Genomic DNA, 22,612 nt, shown 5'->3' on the forward strand with positions numbered 1-22,612 from the left:
GTGTGTCTTTTTTTCTTTTTTTTTCTTTTTAAGAGGCGAGGCAAACACACAAACGGAGACTGACAAGGAGGTAGCCACACACGAGGAAAGGTTGGAAAGAAATAGGAATAAAGGTAGGATTTGAGGTGAAATCTATTCAGATCTTCCAGCTCAACTGCTCTCCCTCCGAGGCAGAAACCGAACTGAAGGGGCCAGGTGAGTGCCACCTAGGGACCGGAAGAAGAACTGTTAAGTTCCTGCCTCCCTTGATCCGACGGTGGAATCTCACCCAGCAAGATGTCCTCGCCCCAGGAGGAGAAAACCCAGCTCTTCTTCTTCATAAAGAATAAATGTATATCATAGCATGATAACTGAGGACCCAAGTCACATTCAAACAAGAGGAGTCTAGAAAACATGACTATAGTATATATAGGAATAATCATTACAAAGTGCTGTAGATTTTGTTAAATAAAAATATTCATGCTACGCATTTTGTGTGCGAAAACTTTGGCTAGAAAAGCAATTCATTCTGTGCAGAAGGAAAATATTTCTTTTTTAAAAAGAATTTTCATTAGAGATTTTTTGTACAGATTAGAAAAGGGGGAAGGGTACAAATAAAAGAGGAAAACAAAAATAAAATAGAACAATTGTCTACCCTTTCTCTCCTCACAACAGAAATCCTGTGAGGTAGATGAGGCTGAGAGAGCCTTGAGAACTGTGACTGGCCCAAGGTCACCTACTAGCTGCATGTGGAGGAGTGGGGAATCGAACCAGGTTCTCAAGATAATACCCACTGTTTCAACCATAGAAAACAACATGCTGCAAAGTATATTTTCAAGTTCAGTAATCCTCTTGTATATTGTACATAATTTATAAGCATTATTTAGTAAGGATATTGGTCTATAATTTCTTGTAATGTTGGGATCTTGCCTCTCTTTATGCATGCTATATTGGCCTCTTTCCATTTCTCTGCTTTCTTTCCATTTTGTTGAATAGAATCCATTGTATTCTGTAATGGTTGTAGAATTTAATCTACCAAAATTTATAATATAATAATCCTGGGAGACTATCTGATCCTGCTACTTTTCCTGGTTTAATTTTCTTTATGACTTTCAGCACCCTCTTATTGTTATAGGGCCATTCATCATTTGCATAAGGCAAAATATTTCATAGGATTCTTTACACACCCACCCCTACCTTTTTAAAGGTGTCCCCTAATTTTTTCTGGGTTTTTCTCTTTCCATTCCTTAGCACATTTTTGTAGAAAGCTCATGTTGCCAGCAGCAGCTGATGTGGGAAAACCTACTTGTATAAAGAGCAGGGAAGTGGATACTATGGAGAGTTTGCTGTGTTATCTGACACTTTCATTTCTTCTTCCTAACTATTTGAAGGGTGGGACAGAACCAATTGATGTGTCTGGTCTTGTCCTCCTTCCTTATCTTGAAATACAATTGCACCTTTTCTTTGAGATACATTGGATAGTTCTGTCATAATTTAAAATGAAAACAATTGAACTAGTTGAGAAACAGCAATAAAGTATAACTTACACAAATTATAACACATTATATACTTCAGACCACAATTTAGCATAAGGTTTTCGAGACAGTTAATCATCTGAACATACCAATAAACAAAATAAAAGTAGAAAACACTGCCATAATAAAAACCAATCAAATAGAATATAGTTTTCCATTAGAAAAGGGCGGATGATAAATACCATTACAACAAAATGACGGAGTCGCAGGGAAAGAATTATTCTATGTGCTCTATTCTTCTTCTCTTAATAAGATCAGCCACCCTGGAAGGTCAAGATGTAAAGCAAAAACGGCACACATGATGGCTAAAGCCACAAAACCTTGTGGAGATAGGTGCCTAGGCTCTAACATTGGGAGTCAGCAACCAGACCCAGCAATGTTTGCCCATCCAGGCTGCTTGCAGCATGCTTTAGCTCCTGCACAGTACAGCGAATGTGCAGAGGATGTGACAATCTCCTACAGTTTCAGGAAAATGTGCGCATGTCGCTCTATACTTTCTCCCCCTACCCCTTCCAAGTTGGTATTTTATGGTATCTAAGTCAAGGCTTCGATTTGACAGCTGTAAAATAGTGCGTTCTTGTTCACAGTTTACAGTGTCAGAAACCTTTATATACAATTTAACACAATATCTCTTAAAATACCTTAAGTATTATTTCACCACCAAATTATATATTTTCTGTCAGGACTATTCAAGGACTTCCCCTTGACAGCTTCCAGTTAGATTCCCTCTTCCTGAAGGATTGACTTGAATCCGATCAGACCTACTTATTTACAGGGGTTCTAATCTAACCAGTCTGCTCCACCCTCACGGCAGACTCTTTTTATCATGAGTCAAACACCCGACTGTTCACCCCAGAGACTGACCTCCACTGACACGAGCCTCCACAAATCTATTTAATCCCCCTTTAAATTCCTGCAGCCATCACTACATCTTCTGGCAGCAAATTCCACATTTTAATCACTCTCTGTATCAGGGATTTGTCTGTCTTGAACCTATTGCCCATTGGTTTCATTAGATGCCCTCAAGTTCTAGTTTTTGGAGAGGGAGAAAAAAAATCTTTTTCAGCTCTTTCCACCCCATGATTATTTTTATTGTCTCCCTCAGTTGTCTCTTTTCTAAACTAAAAAGTCGCAGACTCTTCAGTCTTTCTTCATAGGGAAGGTGCTCCAACCCCCCTAATCAACTTGGTTGCTCTCCTCTATACTTTTTCCAGCTCTGTAATATCATTTTTAAGATACAGTGACCAGAACTGTAATGTTGCATGTTAGCTCTCTCTGGGCTTAGAATGAATTTACAAGTAAGTAATTATACTAAGTAATTGTACTAAGTAATTGGAATAACTCATATCTAACTACAGAGACATATGGCCAGGGAATGATTTTTGACAGCTTTTCTGCAAAATGGTTGAAGTATTCTGAAAAGATTTCTAAGTGCAGTAATGGCTGTGAATCTGACACTGCTGGGCTTAGTCTATATTCCATCCCAATAATATTCATTCAGTGTGCATGTGGTAGGTAACCCAGATTTAAAAATAACTGTGAGTTTCTGATGCTTTTTCCTGCTGAAGAACAGCACTGTACAAAATGCCACATTCCAAAATGTGACAATTAAAGGCCATATTTTAGAACAGTTGATTATGTTTTCATTGAAGCAGTTATATTTTGAGGGCTCTTTTTGATTCAGAACTACAGAGCTGGATCACTGTAGTCAGCCATTATATTTTCAAATTTCACTTTCGTTGTGGAGAAACAAAATGTACAGAAAAGGCAGAATTCTTGGGACAAATACATTTTTGCTTGTAAGGTGTTGAATTTTGAATGGCTTAACTTCCTTGAAAATAAGAGCACCTGAATCTTTTGGGAAACTTTGTAGCTTCAATCCTCTGTGTTCTGGGCTACAGTTCTTCAGTAAAATGATAGGGAGGATTGCCCCCATCTACTTTTTTAAAACTTCAAACCAATTTACTAAAGAGAAAGAAGCTGTTCAGCCTGTAAGATCAGCTATGCTAGGCTTGAGACTCATCCAACCAAAAAAACATACCACCTCATCCAACTTAAAAACATTAGGACATACACACACTCAGCACGTACATTTGTTCTTGGCACGCAGTTGGCATTGCTGAGAACCACATGCCAATCTCACGCTCTGGCTTTGTGCTAATATTTCACAGTTCTAGTGTAACACAGAGACCAGGATAAATCTTAAACTCTGGTTTCTGCTCATGCTTCACATTTCTTAACATGAGCTGGGGATATTTCTTGGCTTTCTGGGAGCTCTGCAAACAACATCTACTCCAGATACAGGCGACAGCTCTGATGGTTAAAATAATTATGTCACAGCACTGGAAGTTTCCTGTATCAGTCTCAGCCCTGAGTGAACAATTTGTTAAATCTTAGTATAAAAGAAAAAATCCCCTAAACAGACAGGGAACTCTGAACGCTTCTGGCATAAGTATTTATATTTATTTGGCAAGCAGAACTCATCTATACTTGGAGGTCTCCACAGCTACTTCTTCTAATGCATTTGCTTCACTTGTAGGACAGAATATTATTATTCAAGGGATAGTAGAATGGAGGACTATCTGGATTTATGTTCATTTCAGTAGAAGCCAAAATAATGTATTGTCTGCCAGTGTGTGTATTCATAATTGCTACTGTAATATGAAATGTAATTACCTATGAACCAAAGGGGTTTCCTGCTGGATCAGGCCAGTGATCCATTTAGTTCAAAATCCTGTTTAATTTAATGGCCAACCAGCTGTTCTACAGAGGCAAGAAACAGAGGGCATAGAGACCTCCTCCATGCTCTGGTATTCAGGAATTTACTGCCTCTGAGCATGGAGGTTCCCTTTAGTCATCAGGGCTAGTAGTTATTGATGGGCCTCTCTTCCGCCAACCTGCCCAGGCATGCCATTCACCTACTTCTGTTGGGCGTTTTCTGGCTAGCTGGAGCCTCTCACCCATCTTTGCATCCAGGTTAGGAAGTTCTTGGAGATATAGGAATGGAGCCTGCAGAGGGTGGGGCTTGTGGAGGGGAAGGACCTAAGGAGGGTTGGGAGGTCAGGCCATGTGACTACCAATGTCACTACATTACTTCTGGGTACAACCTAGAAGTGACAATGGTTAGCTCTAGCAGTCACCAGAAACATTACAGTAGAACCATACATTTTCCTAGAGCTACCCATTGCCACGTCTGGGTTGCACCTAGAAGAAGAAGAAGAATTGGTTTTTATATTCTGCTTTTCACTACACAGAGGAGAAGAGTTGGTTTTTATATTCTGCTTTTCATTACACAGAGGAGTCTCAAAGTGGCCTACAATCACCTTCCCCTCCTTTCCGCATAACAGACACCCTGAGTGGTAGGTGGGGCTGAGAGGGCTCTGAAAGAAACTGTTCTGTGAGAACAGCTCTGTGCCTAGCCAAGGTTAGTCGGCTTGCTGCACATGGAGGAATGGGGAATTATACCTGGCTATCCGGATTAGATGCCACTGTTCAAAAGACAGATGGGATAATACTGAGATGTGTTTACATCAGAAGGAAGCATCAGGGAACTCCTTCAGACCAACTTGCCTATATCCTGTCAGAGGAGAGCTATTGCCTCCTTCCATTACCACTTGAGCTTCCAGAATCTGTGATGACCTGTCTGTCATCACAAGTCTCTTCAGCCCTTAGAGTGTCCTAGGTTCTAAAACCTGAAATCTCTGCACTCAACAATAATGTTATTATTATTTATCGTGTGGCATGTGTGTAATGTAGCCAGAGATCCTCAGATTGTCTGGCTGCCAGGCAAGAGATGTTTGGAGGTGGTTTGCCATTGCCTGCCCTCGCATCTCAACCCTTTTATTCCTTGGAGGTCACCATTCAAAGTGCTAGCCAGAGCCAACCCTGCTTAGCTTCAGGGGTCCGATGGGCTTGGGCTTGGCTGGGTTATCCAGGTTGGAGAATGTAATACAGCAATGGTACACATTGCATCAAAGAGTGGTGCAACATGAAGGATGCATTCCACTTGTCCCATCCTTCTTAGTAAGCGGTTGCTACATTTCTGTGTCTGGGCTTGCCACGGCTTGCTTATGTCTGCATCCAGACCATGCATAGTGTCTGTGAACTAGATTTTATTACCACAGGAGAAAGCACAAGTTTCTGGGAACATTTAAAAATATGGAGGTCAACTAACGGCTTTGGATGGAATGTATGTTCCTTGTCTGTTTACACCAATGGCAAGACATGCGCTTCTCCACACCATTTTTAGTGCAGCGTGCCTGAGAGAATGCGGCTGGCATCGCCTACACAGTCTGCTTGGCAGGAATGATCTGGGAACAAAGGCATCTTCACTGTAAGGCCATACACATTATTGGCTTTCCATAATCCTTTCTCATGGAGTTAGGCTTTATATACTGGTTACTCATTGTTCTGCACAGCCTAAACTGTACACATTTTTTGTTCTAGTCCCTCACAGCATGATACATTACTATATGTACTCCAGATAATACTGCATGTGCTAACTAAAGTTTGGACCAGCAGCCTCTCGGACACAGGTTAAATATGAAATAATAAATAATTGGAGAGATAACTCAAAATATGTAGTATTGGAAAGCCCGATCACATCAGATTTCAGAAGCTAAGCAGGGTCAGCCCTGCCTAGTATTTGGAGGGAGACCTCCAAGGTCATGTTGTGGAGGAAGGCAATGGCAAGCCACCTACAAATATCTCTTGCCTGGCTGCCAGACAATCCAAGGATCCCAGACTCTCCTGGCTGCACTACACACATGCCATACAACAAATAAATACCGTATTTGCTGGTGTATAAGACGACTGGGCGTATAAGACGACCCCCCAACATTTCCACTCAAAATATAGAGTTTGTTACATTACATTACAGTACTATGGGCCACTATGGGCAGCTATGCCTATCCCAACTGAAGTGCACCCGGCGTATAGGACGACCCCCCCCCACTTGGAGGCATGTTTTTCAGGGGGGAAAAAGTAGTCTTATATGCCAGCAAATACTGTAATTCCAAAGGTTTGCTTTCCTTATGCCCAATTAAGAAATGGTTGCTTCACAGATGGCATAATTTCCTGTAGGAGACCACTTCTCTGAGGAAAGGAATGGGCAACCATGTGTGCTGTGATTGCACCTGAGACTCTGTACACCTGTAAAGGAATTTTAAAAATCCCTTTGGTGAGTGATGGATGATATATGCCTTGTTTACTTTTTCTGGTGCAAAAAGTGATTTCTGTGCAGATGTTTGAGCACCTCTTAGCTACGAACCAAAGCACTGACTTCTAGAGCTGTTGTTATAGTATGTATTGTTTGGAAGCAGAAGGCAAACATGTTTGACCAGAACTGCAGCCTCACACCCATCATCTTAAATAAATATCACTAAGGAACAAGAGGCTCCTGTTAGGTAGATGGGAAAGAACAACAGTGCCTGGTCACACAGGTTAAATCTGGAAATCTTATTTTGTGCAAGGTTTTGGAATAATTTAAGGCTGAAATCTTCACATACACTGCAAAGCACAGGAAAGCTGAAAAGCAAAAAATTAGCAAGACTCTTAGGTCAAAACTGTTCAGAAAGTCCCACCTAGTAACAGGTTTAGCTGTACCCCACAAATGTCTCCAAGCACACCTCTTTACAATCCCTCATAAAAGCAAATGACTTACATTCATTCCTAAGAGGTTAAAGCATTGCACTGGAGCCCAGTTCTGCAGTGAAAACAAAACCTGCCCACTATTGATGACAGTCCACTAGGTGCATGGCACTACCAACAATAATGCAAGCAGCTCTTGGGTTGCTTTTCCCACAAAAGAACTGAGTCTGAGACAGAAGTAGTCAATGTGGAAAATTACTTCTTACCCACTTCTCCTAGCCAAATGTAGCTTTTGGTTTGGGATAAGGAAATGTTTCTTTCTCAGGGCCCTAACTCTGGTGGAAATCAACCAGGGCCAGGCTTGGCAAAGTATGTATGTATGTGTGTGTGCGTGTGTACATGCATGCATTTAAATTTTTGGCCCAGCACTCCTTTTGGCCCAGCAGCTTGTGGCAGATAACAAAAAAAAATCTCCTGTAAAACCCCCAATAAAACAATCCCAAAAAACTCCAGTAGTAACCAGTGGCTAAAAACCCACCCACCTCACTCCCATACAGACAACATCATGCCACTGTTGGTAGTAAGGAGTGGCCCGATGTCCTAGTCCGATGTCCTGGCCCAGCCTGGGGAGGGACCCCTGATCTTACCCACCCTGGCCTCAAACAAAGACCTGGTGGGAGACCTCCATTTTACAGAACTGTTATAGCTCTGTCAGGGGCCTCAGCTCTCCTGGGAGCTCATTCCACCAGGTCTGGGCCCTTTCCCTGGTCGAAGCCAGGTAAACTTCCCTCAGGCTACGGATTGTCAAGAGATTAGCTCCTGCAGAATGAAGAGCCCTGTGGGGGGCATAAGGAGGCTGACAGTCCCTCAAACAGGTGGGACCCAGACCACGGATAGCCTTAAATGTTAAAACTCTTGAACCATGAACCAGATCCAGGCTGCAACTGGCAATCAATACAGTTGCCTAAGCACTGGCTGGATATGGGCCCTCCAAGCTGTTCCAGTGAGGACTCTAGCAGCTGCATTCTATACCAGCTGCAGTTCCCAGATCAAGGACAAGGGCAGCCCATGTAGAGTGAGTTACAGAATTCCAGTCTAGAGGTGACTGCTGCATGAATCACTGTAGCCAAGCAATTCAAGGACAGGTAGGGTGATAGTAGCTGTGCCTGGCAAATATGGAAAAAAGCCGTGTGGGCTATTCCCACAACCTGGGCCTTTATTGACAAGAGGGCATCCAAAATCATCCCCAGATTCCTGGCTGAGAGCGAGATGTTAAACTGCACCCCAGCCAAGGTGGGTAGGCAAGCTTCCTGATCTGCCATCTTCCTAACAAGTCAGAGAACCTCCATCAAGGAGGGGTTGACTTTATTTATTTATATTTATTATATTTCTATACTGCTCTCCCATAAGGCTCAAGGTGGTTTTCATAAAGCATAGAGATATACATTGTAACCATAATAACAATAATTATAACATGACAGTAACAATACAGTAAGAACCAGTATTGATTAACAATAATATAACAATTAACAATACAATTATTGGTCAGGAGACTAGGAGAAAACATTCCTATAATGCAACTGTAAACATATTTACTCAGAAGAAAGTCCCACAGAGTTCAATGGGACCTACTTCCTAGCACGTCTAGGATTGCTCCCCTAGGCTAATTGCTAAAATATTATTTAGCTTTACTTGCCTGTCCAAGACTCTCACAGAGATAAGAGAGTGAATATTCACAGAGCACAGCTTGGGATGGAGCATCATTGTTGAGGGCTCCCCACCACTGTATAAATATCAAAAGTTTTCTCAGTTGTTAGTAGCTGAAAACTGCAGTTTTAAAACTCAAATTCAATTCCATCCTTAATCCCATAATCTGGACATGCTAATTTCTCTAAGTAGACATGGGTTTGCTAGAAGTCGGCTGCAACCTGACGGTACTTGACACACACAACCTACCTTGGGCCTCAGTGGGAAAGGTGAACTGTAAAGTAAATAAGTCAATATCTGTCCTATTTCACACAAGCATGAGGCGGGACCCTACAAACTGTTTTTGAAATGGCTTACCTTAACTTCATTTTTTTCACTGTTCATTATTACCTTGAAGTCTGTAGGGAAGGGCAATGTGTTTGTGAGGCTCTGGCTACATGGAGCCCTTGTATCAATTTTCTTGAATCTGCACAGAATCTCTTGGAAATCTCCACCTAATTCTACCACTGGGCCCATGTCAGACTTGCTCATCTGTCAAATATTGCTTTATGGGGAAAAGGTTTTAGTATACAAGATGGGTATTTGCTGAGACCCAAACACTAAAATCATGGTGTGGAGTAATCCCATAAAGATTAGTGAAACTACTCTTAGAAATGCCAAGATGAATGCTGAAAGAACAAGGATTCCACAGTTAGAAGTCTGCTGACAGAGGAAGAACAAAAGTAACACAAAATTGCAGTCCAAATTCAACACAGCAGAGGGTTAGGGAAAATATCCACTTAGAGCAAAACATTGGAATAATATTTTTTTCCCGAACTGGGAGCTACATAAAATATTGATAATTCACTGTAAGACAGAGTCATGCGGTTCTGTGGGCACAGATTTCTGAAGACAGTTCTGAATACTTAATATTTATATGTCATTAGTTTTGAATAAAAGCCCTTGGCCTGTTGATAGAAATAGCTAATTTGATCCATGCCACAAATTCTCACATAAAGTTACTGTAGCTTCAAACTGCTTGTCAGCAGTGGTTAAACAGTCAGCAAAATATTTCCACTCAGTCAATATAAGGAATGTTCATTCTTGTCCTAAAAGAGGATTTCTGCAAAACTTTAAAAAATGTAAAATGACACTAAAAACCAAGAAAGCTGGTTGTAGATATATTGACTCCCTTGAATCATCTTAAAACAGGCACACTTTCTGGCAGGCTTGTGTTAAAATGGGCTTACTAGTTCAGAGGAACTACAGTTCAGCACAGATATACATTGGTTGCTTTGTAGGGTTGTAGAATGAAGACATGTAACATCCAGATGGTTTAAATCAGGGGTAGTCAACCTGTGGTCCTCCAGATGTTCATGGACTACAATTCCCATGAGTCCCTGCCAGCATTTGCTGGCAGGGGCTCATGAGAATTGTAGTCCATGAACATCTGGAGGACCACAGGTTGACTACCCCTGGTTTAAATAATGCCTTTCCCAGGCTTGAAAAGCTGAACAAACGTAGAAAGAATCAGCATGCATAGGCAGAGCAGTGCTGAGGGTTGCTGTGGCCACTGGGGTGACAACAACACTGCTTGACCATTCCCTAAGAGGAAGCCATACAAGCTGGGGAAGAGGCAAATGCCCCTTGTGTGGGACTGCATGGGCCATGACCGAGTCAGCATTCCCAGCAGCTGCACTGTTACATACACAAAAAAGGGAGTGACCAAATAGTTATGAATTGGGACATCTATCTTATTGTATCCTCTTTTTAAAATCACTGTATTTTGACCTGAAGGATGTGTGCGGTTTAACTGAAACTGAGAACAGGGATTGCAATTGCAACATTGGGAACGTTTAACTGCCATTGGCTGGATGGTAGGATCCTTCCTGTGCTTGGGTAGTTTGATTTGTCTAGTAGTAAGTTTGTATCTGGAGGTTCATGTTCTGCTAATCATGGGGTTTGGCGGGAACCCTCAACTGCATATACGTTTGGGAGGTGGGCTGTTGAGTTCAGTTGTATGTGATCAATAAAAAGCAGAAGTTTGGGCACATGAGCAACTCTGTGCCTTACTGAGCCCACAATATAGGATGTCTTTAAATATTATGACTATTTGCTTTTATTTCATTTTATTGCACTGTTTTTGCTGGTCAAAGAGTGTAACAAATTAACTAAATTCTGATTTTAAAAGAAATACTGTTATGCCCACAAGACATCAGAGGAGTGTGATGGTACTGCTGTGATGGATAGGAAGTAACAAACCACAGGGGGGGTAAGGAGTGCCCATTCCCCCATCCTGCCCTTTAAAGGCACAGGACTCCAACAACAGAACAGAATCAGCAACCCCGACATAAATTGGAGTCCCCAAGTCCCCTCACACCATCACCAAAAGCACCGCCATATTCCCAGCCCACCATGCACGATTCCAGGAACATGGGGTTGGCCATGGGTGCCCAGTGATCAGTGGTACCAGTGTCCTCAGTGCCACCACAGGCATGTTGGTGAGCCTGGCCCTGGGGGGTGGCCATGGGGATCCTGTTTCCAGATGAGTGGAATAAGGACCACTGCCACAAACCCATGGAGTACAACTGACAGATCTATGAAGAGTTCCTTGAAATGCATCTGCTGCTCATCCATACCCCCAGAAACAGACACCAGCTGCTCAAGGAGCCAAGCACTGATGAACAAAAGACACAGTGTTCTTCCACTTGCATCTAGACTTCAGCTACTATATCTCAGTGGCTACTCACTTGAATGAGAAGGTGTTGTGCTGGCTAGGGGCCCTGCGTCTGGGGACCAGGCAGCAAGTCCAGGCCACAGCCCCACATTGGTCTCAACAGCAGGAGCCAGACCAGGACACAAAACCTCACCAGCCTCCCCCATGCCCCAAGGATCCCACACAATCTGCATCTGAGAGTGTGGAGTCCATCTGCTCTGCTCTCTTGGCTATACCCAGTCTCTCTGGGGAATCTCTCGTACCCAAGGCCCAGAGGACAATTGATCCTGCCCAACTCTCTGATTCAAAGTGGTAAAGATGCAAAGTTATTCCACAACATCAATGGAGAAGATCAGGGTGGCAGAGTGGGATGGGGGAAGGGACAGACAACAACATATTCATTGGCAGAGTCAGCCCATGCCACAAGGGGGCCCATGACTGCACCCTGCTCCAATGGGCACCTCACCTCCAACCTTGCCCATCTCTGCAGCTGCTGTGATGTGGGTGTTTGCTACATTGCTAACCTTCATTTCCTCCTGGCTTGTAACCATGGAATGAGGGGAGTGCAACTGGAAAGGGCCCTATGGAGATGCCACCCAGTGGGAATGATGGGATTACAGGAAACTGACATCCTCTTCCCTTGGGACTTCCACAGTGAGTCAGCATGTGGACCAGCCTCCTTGCTAGCAACCACCAAGCACCAGCCTCTATACTGAGTGAGTCACCTGCAGGAAGAAAAGCAGAAGCATGTAGCATGCAGGAGCAGCTCCCCCTCCCCAGACTCCATGAGGGCACATGTTCACCAGACAGAAACCTGACACTGCAGTCACCCATCTCAATGCATGGAATCACTGCCTGCATCCTGAGCACTGGCAGAATGAGTAAACTTTAGTGAAGAAAATGATGTGAACAAGATCCATGTATAACTGGAACTCAGATTGGAAGTTCGAATATTGTGCCCAGGCAGGATTCCAGTCAGTCTGTAAACATGTTTCCCTGCTAAAAAGAATGCCACAAGCAAGAATGGCATTCATCTTTAGTGTGAGAACATTCCTGCAACACGTTGGGCACTGGGCCCAATTTGTAATTTTACTACAAAAATAAATGTTATTAATTGGCAGTGCAACGAACGCTTCCATTAGTGCTTTGGTTAGCTTCAAGGCTCAGCATATTTAATACTGCCAAGCACAAACTGCTCAGTTTCTGATTGCTGGTTTTGCCATAAGAATGACTTACTTTTAGCCCCATTGGATTTTCGGCATCACCACATCATTCTGTAAAGCAGATTAAAACACTGCTCTTGCCTATTTGTTTTTCAGACTTCAATAGTGCTTTCATCTCTGATGATGAACAGTGCAGTGAGGCAACATTGGACTGATTCTCATCTAACTACAACTGTGACATTTCAAATATAGCAGCACATACCCCATTTGCAATACTCAATGCAACTGCTCTTCCTCAGTGACTTTATTTAGTGTACTGATCACCATTCAGTAAAATTCTCTGGGATGTGATTCTCACATGGAAGTGCAAGAAAAACAAAGGAAATATGTATTCATTTCCTCAGTATACCTTCCCAAGAAACGTACTGAGGTTGATCTAAATGGGTAGCCAGGTTGGTCTGAAGTAGCACAACAAAATCAGAGAAAGGTGCTACTGGACTCTGATTTTGTTGAGTCCAGGGAGGCATGCAGTGATAGGCAAGCAGACAACATTTAAAATCCTGGTCTATAGGCTCTAGACACAATTATATAATGAACACACACAGTCTAGCTGTGATAAACACTGGATAGCTTGGAGGGATTAATTTATTTCTGAAACTATTGTGCCTTTGTGTAACCAAAAATTAAAATGTTTACAAATACCGGTCAGCGTAAAAATATTGCAATACGGAAGCTCATTGTTTTAGATCTATGGAATAGGATCTTTAGGTGGCACTTTGTTGGCCCTTTATTATGGAAGCGCATCATGTTCTGGTCTCTTGGCTTTGCTGTGATGCATCTTTTTTACTGGTTGTCTGGTTAAGAAAAGCAAACTGCTAATCAGTTTCAATAGTGCGCTAGTAATTATAACTTTCAAAAGGCGACGGGGAACTATTTAAAAACATGAAATCCTACATGCACCAGTTACAAGAAAGATTTAAACGATTATATATCCCCCAAGGGATTTATGTCATTTGCAAAACACAGAAACGGGAAACCATTCCAAATAGTAACCTTGCACTGGAACACCCTTTCGCTGGGCATCTATGCGTGCAGACGAGCACGTTCCCTTCCGCTGCCTCCCCCCAAGCCCGCAGCGAATTTCGGGGAGGCGGGCTGTCAAGCACAAAATCCCAGGGCCCTCGGATAGGAGGGGCGAAGGCACCAGAGCGGAGACGGCGGCTGCCACAGCCGCTGGGACGTGTTCCGCTGCACATGCAGCCGTCCTCTTTGCCCCGCCCCCCGAGCGCCAGCTCCACGTCCATTTCCACCCGCGGGCCTCCTATCAGCATGCGAAGAGCGCCCAGCTCCGAAAGCAACATGGACGCAGGCAGTGCTGCCCGACGATTGGCCGAAGGTTCCTCCGCCCCGTCTTCTCATTGGATGGGACGCGAAACCCACGGGCCTAGCACGCTCATCGCGGGCTGCCCGAGCTGCTCTCGCGCTGTTCCCGGCCAGCGTTCTGCCCCGGGGAGGTGGCGGCTTCCCAGGCGCCAATCAGCACCTGACAGGGGCGGGACTTGGTGCCGGGCCTGAAGCCGAGGGGGCAGGCGAGTTGGTAAACAAGCGGGCTGCCCCTCGTGGTGCCACGGGGCGGCCTTCGCAGCCGAGGCGGGGAGCAGCGTTCGGGGGGTCGGCGCCGCGCCAGGCGAGGCGAATGAAGGGGGCGCAGCGGCGGAGACTTTAATGCCAGCTGGTGCTCAGAGGCGTTTGGCTCCTGCAGGTCGCTCGCTCGCAAGCTCCAGGGTGGGCGAGGCCCGCTTCAGACCAATTGACCGCGGTTACATGGTGCGTAACGGAAGCGTCCTTGCCTCGGGGCAGTGAAGGGGCTTGCAAGGCGGGGAGAGAAACGTTTGGTTGTGAGGAGGGGGCTGCTTCGCGGCGCATGCGGGGGAGTGTTTCGGCCGCGTCCCCTCGCAGCTGGCTGTCTTTGCTGCAGCAGGTATGAGCGAGGAGGTGGGCCTTGGGGGGGGGGTCTCCGTCGTGGTCCTAGAGGACAAAATGCGCCCAGGCACATGCCGTCGCTCACATAATGCTCGATCGTGGCCTCATTCCTAGGCATGCTGTCCCGCTCGGGGTGAAGGGGGGGGTCTTTCCACGCTTTCGGGGTGAAAAGGGGATTTTCCAGGCCGTTAATGAGCACGGGGACCCGGGGTGCGTTGCGAGCGCGGAAGGCGGCTGCGGGGGCTTGGCTGCCCCGTGGAAGCGAGAGAGCAGCGGCGGAAAGAGGAGGCGTGGTTGCCGTTCGCGCGGCTCTTTGATCGCGGCGCCTTCAGCTGCCGCTGTAGCTCTCCGTTCCCCGTGCCTTGTGTTGGGTCACGTCTGTCACTCCGGATTACAAGCCCCCACCCCCTGCGGCCTGCTCGCTTGCACGCGGCTGTCTGGACTCGGTAAAAGCGGTTGGAAGGGCCTTCTAGCCCGCCCGGAGTCCCGGCGGAGGCCGACCCAACAGCTGGCCTTTCCCGCTAACTTCGCTTGAGCACACCAGTGCAGAAGGCACAAAGGGGGCTGAAACGAGGCTTTCGTCAGCAGGGACCGATACACGCTCGTTTGTCACTTTCCAAACTATAAAACGCTGGTTTTCAGAAGCCATGGATTGGTTGATTCAAAATTCGTTAAATAGTTAATAGTAAACATGAAGGGGTTTTTTTTGCTGCCTTCTTAGTTTTGGTAGTGTTACACTGTGTTTTAAATACATTTTTGTGGATGTTAATATTGGGGTGTTTTTATGGGAGATCTGTTTTATGTTTTATATAATTTTGTGAACCACCGCGAGCCAGCTTGCTGGAGTGTCAGTCTTTAAATCAAATAAATAAAATGTGAAATGAACTTTCATTTCACAAATGGTGGTACGTGGGACATTTTGATGGTCTCCATACTTGGCCTGAGAGTACTGGGGCCATCCTCCTTCTCAGATGCCTGATTAGCCTTGCCCTGCCAGTTGACCTGGTGTCCCTTGTCTGCTCCTAGGATATGAGCCTGAATGCTTTGCTTGCCGAAGAGAGATGCTGAAGGTAATGCCTTTTCCTCTTAAAAAGAGAACCGGCTAAGTCCTGTACTGTTGAGATCATTGCTTTGAGATGCACAGAAAGAAAAAGTGCAGTTTTTTTTGGGGGGGGGTTGCCGTGCACTTGTGGCAAAGCAGCTGCACTTGGACATTGAGCGCTCTAAATAGCCATGTCAGTGTTTGCTGAGCACACACGCAATCTAACTTTTAGGTTCTACGTGTTACCTGACAGATGTAGTATGCAGTTTCTGTAAGAAGCCAGTTCTTTCTCTTTTATTTTTTGAGTAGGGCTGACACAAATTGATAGCTTTTCAGATAGCTTTGTAAAGCTGGCCATGATTGTGCATACTTCACCGGCACCCCCTTTGTTTACTGAAGGTTGGCATTCTTTGGTACTTTACCTTTTTGTGAATTCTGGCTTTAACATGACTGAGTGTTCTGTCTTCCAGCACTAAAGTTTAGAGAGATTCTTTCAGCTGTGTGTCAGAGTTGCCCAGCTGGATTCTGCTATAATCAGCCTTTCAAAAATTCTGCAGTAGTTACTGTATTTTAACTAATCTGATCCTGGTATTGCTTGCGGGTTTAATATTTGTGACATATCAGTTGTCTACAGGAAAGAATGTTTGTCTTCAACTAAAGCAAGGTTCTCTGCTTAGATGTGATCCTAACTTGGCATAGAGCTCCTTTATGTTGGCTTTCAACTGTCATTAAAGTGCATTAATGCAGATGTTAGTATGTTGAGTGCTTGATGGAGTATCATCAGAACATAATATTCTGCAACTTCTATAGAGTCGGGGCTGGGTGGGACACATAATTTTTTAAAATGGGAACTTGTATTCACTTAATAGGGCATGCTTTTTAAAATCTATTCGCCAAAAAGTTAAAGAAAATGAGTTATCAATAGTATACAGCTAAAATCTCTTTTGTTTGCCTAAATGTAAAGTGACTCAGGAAGATCCTCTAGTTTTAGCAAGCCCTAGAACTGGGAAGCAGTTTCTAGGATTTCATTACTTGGTGCCTTTTGTCCGAATGTGTTGTATGGATGATGTGTTAAACAGAAGTACTTGGTTGATTATGATGTGAAGGCAATGGCCTCTAAATGTTTTGATTCTCCATACTGTAGGGAATTTAAGGTCAAAAATGGTGTATTGCAATGTACCTACAGGTCTATAGGAAGCCTGGGGCAGTGCTCTTTGGTGCCCAGTAGTCCCTGGCTGAGTGAAAGGCAGTTGCTTTTAGAACTACGTAGTTATTACGTTTCCAGACTATCATTAAAAGAAAGCTACAGAGGCATGTGTTATGGTTTCTAGGTTTGAAAAAAAACAAAAAAGGATGCAGCTTCTTTTAAGGTGAGGCTTTATACAAAGTTTCCTGGCTGCTTTGGTAAGCTTGTATCTACTCCCAGTGGCCCACTGCAAGCTTGACTTGGTGGCTGAATTTGATCTAATTATGACCCTGAGGTTTGTGCACTCCACTCCCAAGTTACTGGATCTGCCAGCCATTGTTGTGTGTTTTGCATTCTGTCTCACTTGGCTTGCCTGCATCTAGTTCCGCAAGTGCTAGGCGCAGACACTTGATTCATTCATGAGTTAACTGGATGTGAATAAACCTTTCACATGAAAAAAAGCTCTCAAGTAATGAGTCAGTCAAATAAGAAAGAATTGACCTATTGGCACAGCAGCATTTGGGGAGAAAGGGAAGATGCTTCTGCATTAATAAAACATTATAGACAGTATTATTGTCTTCAGCTTTTTGACATGTACAAGCTTGAAGCACTCCCATCCATGAACTTTAAAACCACTAAGTTGCAGGTATTCATTTATTAACGATGACTGTTAAAGGGACTCTCAAGTACAGCAGAGGTGTATCTCCAAATATCAAATGCAGCAAATAAGTGGTGGTGATTTAAAATGGAATGCTCGATTAGTTGGACCTTCACTACTTCCCCTCACTGATTCAGCAAGGTGATTCTTTGATGTTTTTCCAAAAAGAAATTTGAAGAATTGTTGAGAGGCAATGACCTGTTGGTGTGGATGATAGAAATAGTGTAGTGGATTGAGAGGTCTTGTCCTCGTTCAAGGACAAAGCTTCAAGGTTGCTACTATAGGGGCAGAACTACCAGACCTAAATGCCATTATTCCCTTCTGTTCAGGTATGTGAGGAGGAAAATAATGACAAGCTCTTGTGTATCTCCTGTAAAAATAAGATAGGTAGGGTGTTGCTTCCTCCCTTTACAATAACAGAATAAGAAAAATGGAGAATGGTAATTACAATAAATTTGGTCCCATTTATTTTTTCACACACACACATATTCACATATGTGCATAGATTAAGATGCTTTTCTGTTGCATGCACTGTAGCAATCAAGTGCTTTGTTTGCAATATGTAAAAGACTAAAATAGACCTCCTTGAATCTTTGCAGCCATAAGAATTTGTTTTGGCTTGCTCTTCTCCAAAATAGGCTTCTTATGGGCAGGTGGCTATGGGATATTATTTCATACCATGCTTGACAGACTGTGAAGCTTGGTGTTTTTTTTTCCTACTTAACTAATTTAGATCTTGTTGTTAGGGACTCAACAGAATGGAGATAATGAACATGGAGCAGTATATTACTTTCCCCAGTTCCTTCTCTCTTCCTTGTTTGGGAGTCTTCCAGGCACATTCCCATAAAAATCTTTATTTATGATCTAAAATATCAAGTAGTTATAGCATGAATTGAATGTGAAATCATACTAAAATATCCACCTCCCATATTATTGATTAGAATAGAATCATAGAGGTGGAAGGGGCCATACAGGCCATCTAGTCCAACCCCCTGCTCTACACAGGATCAGCCCAAAGCATCCTAAAGCACCCAAGAAAAGTGTCTATCCAACCTTTGCTTGAAGACTGCCAGTAAGGGGGAGCTCACCACCTCCTTAGGCAGCCTATTCCACTGCTGAACTACTCTGTGAAAAATGTTTTCCTGATATCTAGCCTATATCTTTGTACTTTTAGTTTAAACCTATTACTGGTGTCCTTTCCTCTGCAGCCAATGGGAACAGCATCCTGCCCTCCTCCAAATGACAACCTTTCAAACCTTTTATTTATACATTTCCTTAATTTATACCTCACTGAGGACCAGAACTGTTTATATCATTTGTCTCTCCATTTCATCCTCATGATGATCAGTCTCAACATATGTGACTGGTCTAAAGGTAAAGGTAAAGGTATCCCCTGTGCAAGCCCCGAGTCATGTCTGACCCTTGGGGTGACGCCCTCTAGCGTTTTCATGGCAGATTCAATACGGGGTGGTTTGCCAGTGCCTTTCCCAGTCATTACCGTTTACCCCCCAGCAAGCTGGGTACTCATTTTGCCGACCTCGGAAGGATGGAAGGCTGAGTCAACCTTGAGCCGACTGCTGGGATTGAACTCCCAGCCTCATGGGCAAAGCTTTCAGACGGCTGCCTTGCCACTCTGCGCCACAAGAGGCTCCTTGGTCTAAGGCCACCCATTTGGGGGTGGCGGTGGTATTTTCATCAACACCCATGAGATTCTCTCCCAGCTATTCCTGGGGATCCTATGTTCCCCAAGAGGAGTGTTTTGGGCTGCTGCAGGAGGGAAGAATCAGGAGCACCTTTTGGCTGGTGAACAAGTCATTTAGACACTGTCCCATATTCTGGAACTGTCTGTCTCAAGGGGAGAGGGTAGTGCCATTCCTCCCGGCCTCTGGACTAAGCTGAAGACACTTACTCTGAAAGGCCTGTAGGGAAGAGTAAACTGATTGTGAGGTAGTGTATGTTGCCTTTGTTGAGTCTGGGGAGGTGTTTGTTTCAAATATTGGTTTCAGTGTATTTTTTGTGTGTGTGGCCAATTTGGCTTTTTATGTTTGAGCCACCTTAGAATCTTTCAAAGTGTAAAATGCGTAAATAATTCCTTGAAGAGGGGGGGGGACTCAATTTGAATCCATACGTTCCTGTTATACAATGCAGTCCCACTATCTACAGAATGCTGGTTGTATACAGAAAGTCCTAAATTTAGACATATATTAAGTGTCCGCATTTCCTTTGCAGGACAGCACGTAACTTCAGTCCCTTCTGCTGTATATGTCCCTTGTGTTTAAATCAGCTTAATTGTGTTGGAAGACATTGAGGAACTAGGTCAAGAAGTAGTGGATTTGTTGCTCTCTAGCTTCTGATGAGCCTCTTGTGGCGCAGAGTGGTAAGGCAGCCGTCTGACAGCTTTGCCCATGAGGCTGGGAGTTCAATCCCAGCAGCCGGCTCAAGGTTGACTCAGCCTTCCATCCTTCCGAGGTCGGTAAAATGAGTACCCGGCATGCTGGGGGGTAAACGGTCATGACTGGGGAAGGCACTGGCAAACCACCCCGTATTGAGTCTGCCAAGAAAACGCTAGAGGGCGTCACCCCAAGGGTCAGACATGACTCGGTGCTTGCACAGGGGATACCTTTACCTTTACCTTTAGCTTCTGATGGTTCTGTTTACCCACTGATAGTTATGGAGATGGACATCTGACATGTTTCTCAAAACATCTCTAAACTTTAAAACCAGTGAATCTGAGAGCAAAGCAAAGTTGTTTTCTTAAGTACTTTGGAGCACCCTTCCCCCCACAATTTAAAATTAGCAAAAATTGATGGCTATAAACCCAGTGACTTAGAAAAATCCACAGGTTAATGTATAATATGTTGTAATTTTTATTGTGCATTCTTGTTACGAGTATGTATTTATTTTGGGTTTTTTGACTTGGATGTTTTTGCCACTAAACTATCTTCGGGATCACAGTAGTATGTAGTATAAACAAAGGTTCATAGTTTGTAAAAAAATTATTATGAATTCAGTGAGTTATGTAAACATTTGTGTAACAACCACTTACTTCTAGCATACACACTGTTTGAGAACTAAAAGTTTGAAGAATAGTTAATATGGTAGCAAAATGAGTTTTGACAAGAACACAAAGCTTTCTGGTAGTAGGTGGGAAACTGGAAAAAACATACATTTTTTTGGGGGGGGGATTGAATTATATAAAGTACTAGTTTCAAAGCCCATTTATAAAAATGGGATTTGAAAGGGGAGAAGGGGGAAAGGGCAGAGGGCGGCCCCCCTCCTGGCAGCTTACCGGAGAGTAGGCAGAGGGGGAGGAGGCGTGGTTCCGGGCAGGGGCAGGAGCCGCGGCTCCTGGACGCAGCAACGCGGCTGGTGTTCCCGGCAGAGGGGTGGAGGAACGGGCGGCGTCGGCTGGAGGCTTGTGTGGGCCTGCGGCGCCGCGTCGGCACGGCCTAGAGAGGCCGGGGCTGTGGCTGGGCACAGTGGAAGGCTGGAGGCATCAGCAAAGTGGGCTGAGCAGGGGCCGCCGTAAAGGCGCGGCTCGGCCGGGCCCCCGGCAACGCGTTTGTGCGGGAGAAAGCGCGGCTCGGCAGGAGCCGTGGCAGCGGGCCTGGGACAGCGTGGCACGCAGGTGTGGACGCGGTGAGACATCGGGGCGTAGCAGGGCTGCGGGGCCGGATGGAGCGGCGCTGCCGCGAGATGGAGTGAGCAGGCCGTGGAGGGCGTGCAGGTGGACGTTCTCTGGTGGGTTGGGAAGGTAGGGGTGTGGCCGTGAGGGATCCATGGGGGGGGGAGTTCTGGGGGGGTGACGTAAGAGGGGGGATCGGAGGGGCGATTGTCAGGGGGGAGCGCGGCAGGCTCGGTAGTGGGTGGGTGGGCATGTCGGGAGGCTTTCTGGGCAGCTCGGCGGAGCTCAGAAGGGAGGATGGGCCAAGCAGGCAATGGGGAGGCGCGCTTTGCGAGCCTCCCCATAGACTCCTCGGGCAGCGACTGACACTCGGAGGGGCGAATCAGGAGCCAAGTTTTTATCACGGACGGAGCCCACCCCTTTCTCCTCCCAACTTGCCCTTAGGGCTTTATTTAAAACGCTCCACAGGAGCGGTTACAGATCTGGCTTCTTATTCATTACTTGACATGTTTATGAAATTAAGAAGTACGAATGGCTTAGTTTTCTACCAACAGAATAATGAATCCATGCCATACTAGGGAGTTTTGCAGCCTATGCCTTCTTAGTATAGGGCTCTCTTTTTCCCATCTGATAGGAAAAATAAAAGTTGGAATCAGAAACCAAATTCTATGGTAAACAAAAGAAGGTGTATGACAAATAACTCCATCAATAGGTCTAGCAGTATATTTGGGTATTGTGTTAAACTTTAGGTACAATAGAACATATGAACTAGGAAAAAAATCACACAAATGAATCACTGGAAATGTCTATGGTATATACTAAACTTCTCAAATGTTGTGGATTGTCTTGATTCATACTGTACATTTTGAGTGACTAAAACTTTGTACTAAATAAATAGCCTTTCACTCTTTCCAGAAGAAAGAGTAATTCATTTGAGGTTTTTCACCATACGGCCAACATTTTTTGATTGGACAAAACCCGTCTTTCTTCAGGATTAGTTGATTTCTGGTCGTTCATATCGTTAGATGGAATATTGTGACAAAGTGCTAGATCTACTGAGGAAAAATAGTGTATAGAACATCTATGATGTTCCTAGAATCTTGCAGTCTTCTCAGGCAAGAAGGCTAAGTTTTAAAAGTATAGATAGAAGGGAACATATTAGCCTGAACATTTTTGGGGTATAACTAGGATTTTTTGGAACTTCTGGTTTTTTTCTGGTCCAATAGACGTGAACTGAAAATTACCAAGGGAAAAAAGCAGTGGCAGAGGTGGCTCAGTGGATCCTTTTGGGTGGACCCTTTAAACCTGCCAAGCAGTCAATTCTTAGGTGAGAGTTCTCCCCACAAGCTCTTCTGGGTTTCAGCTGGGTAGCCTGGTTTAAACCAGATTGCCTAACAGAGTCTATAAAACAGCTGATCTTGTGAAGAGAACTCTCCTCCGGAATTCTCTT

At 44.5% G+C, this 22,612-nt stretch overlaps 1 protein-coding gene across 3 annotated transcripts in view; it reads left to right on the plus strand.

Moving 5' to 3' along the window:
* The first annotated feature begins 14,201 nt into the window (after positions 1 to 14,201).
* The window catches only part of COQ8A (coenzyme Q8A), a 59,474-nt gene continuing 51,063 nt past the window's right edge, over positions 14,202 to 22,612 (plus strand). The window contains exons 1-2 of one of the 3 annotated variants that reach the window (XM_077340935.1): positions 14,202 to 14,495; positions 15,678 to 15,721. The gene's annotated coding sequence lies outside the window, so the exon portion shown is untranslated. Of the gene's footprint in view, positions 14,496 to 14,627; positions 14,650 to 15,677; positions 15,722 to 22,612 lie in introns of those variants that run through there. The other 2 variants (XM_077340933.1, XM_077340937.1) reach the window with 2 other exon arrangements.

This window comes from Paroedura picta, chromosome 1 (assembly GCF_049243985.1).
Source record: "Paroedura picta isolate Pp20150507F chromosome 1, Ppicta_v3.0, whole genome shotgun sequence".
In the NCBI taxonomy this organism is placed as follows: domain Eukaryota; kingdom Metazoa; phylum Chordata; class Lepidosauria; order Squamata; family Gekkonidae; genus Paroedura; species Paroedura picta.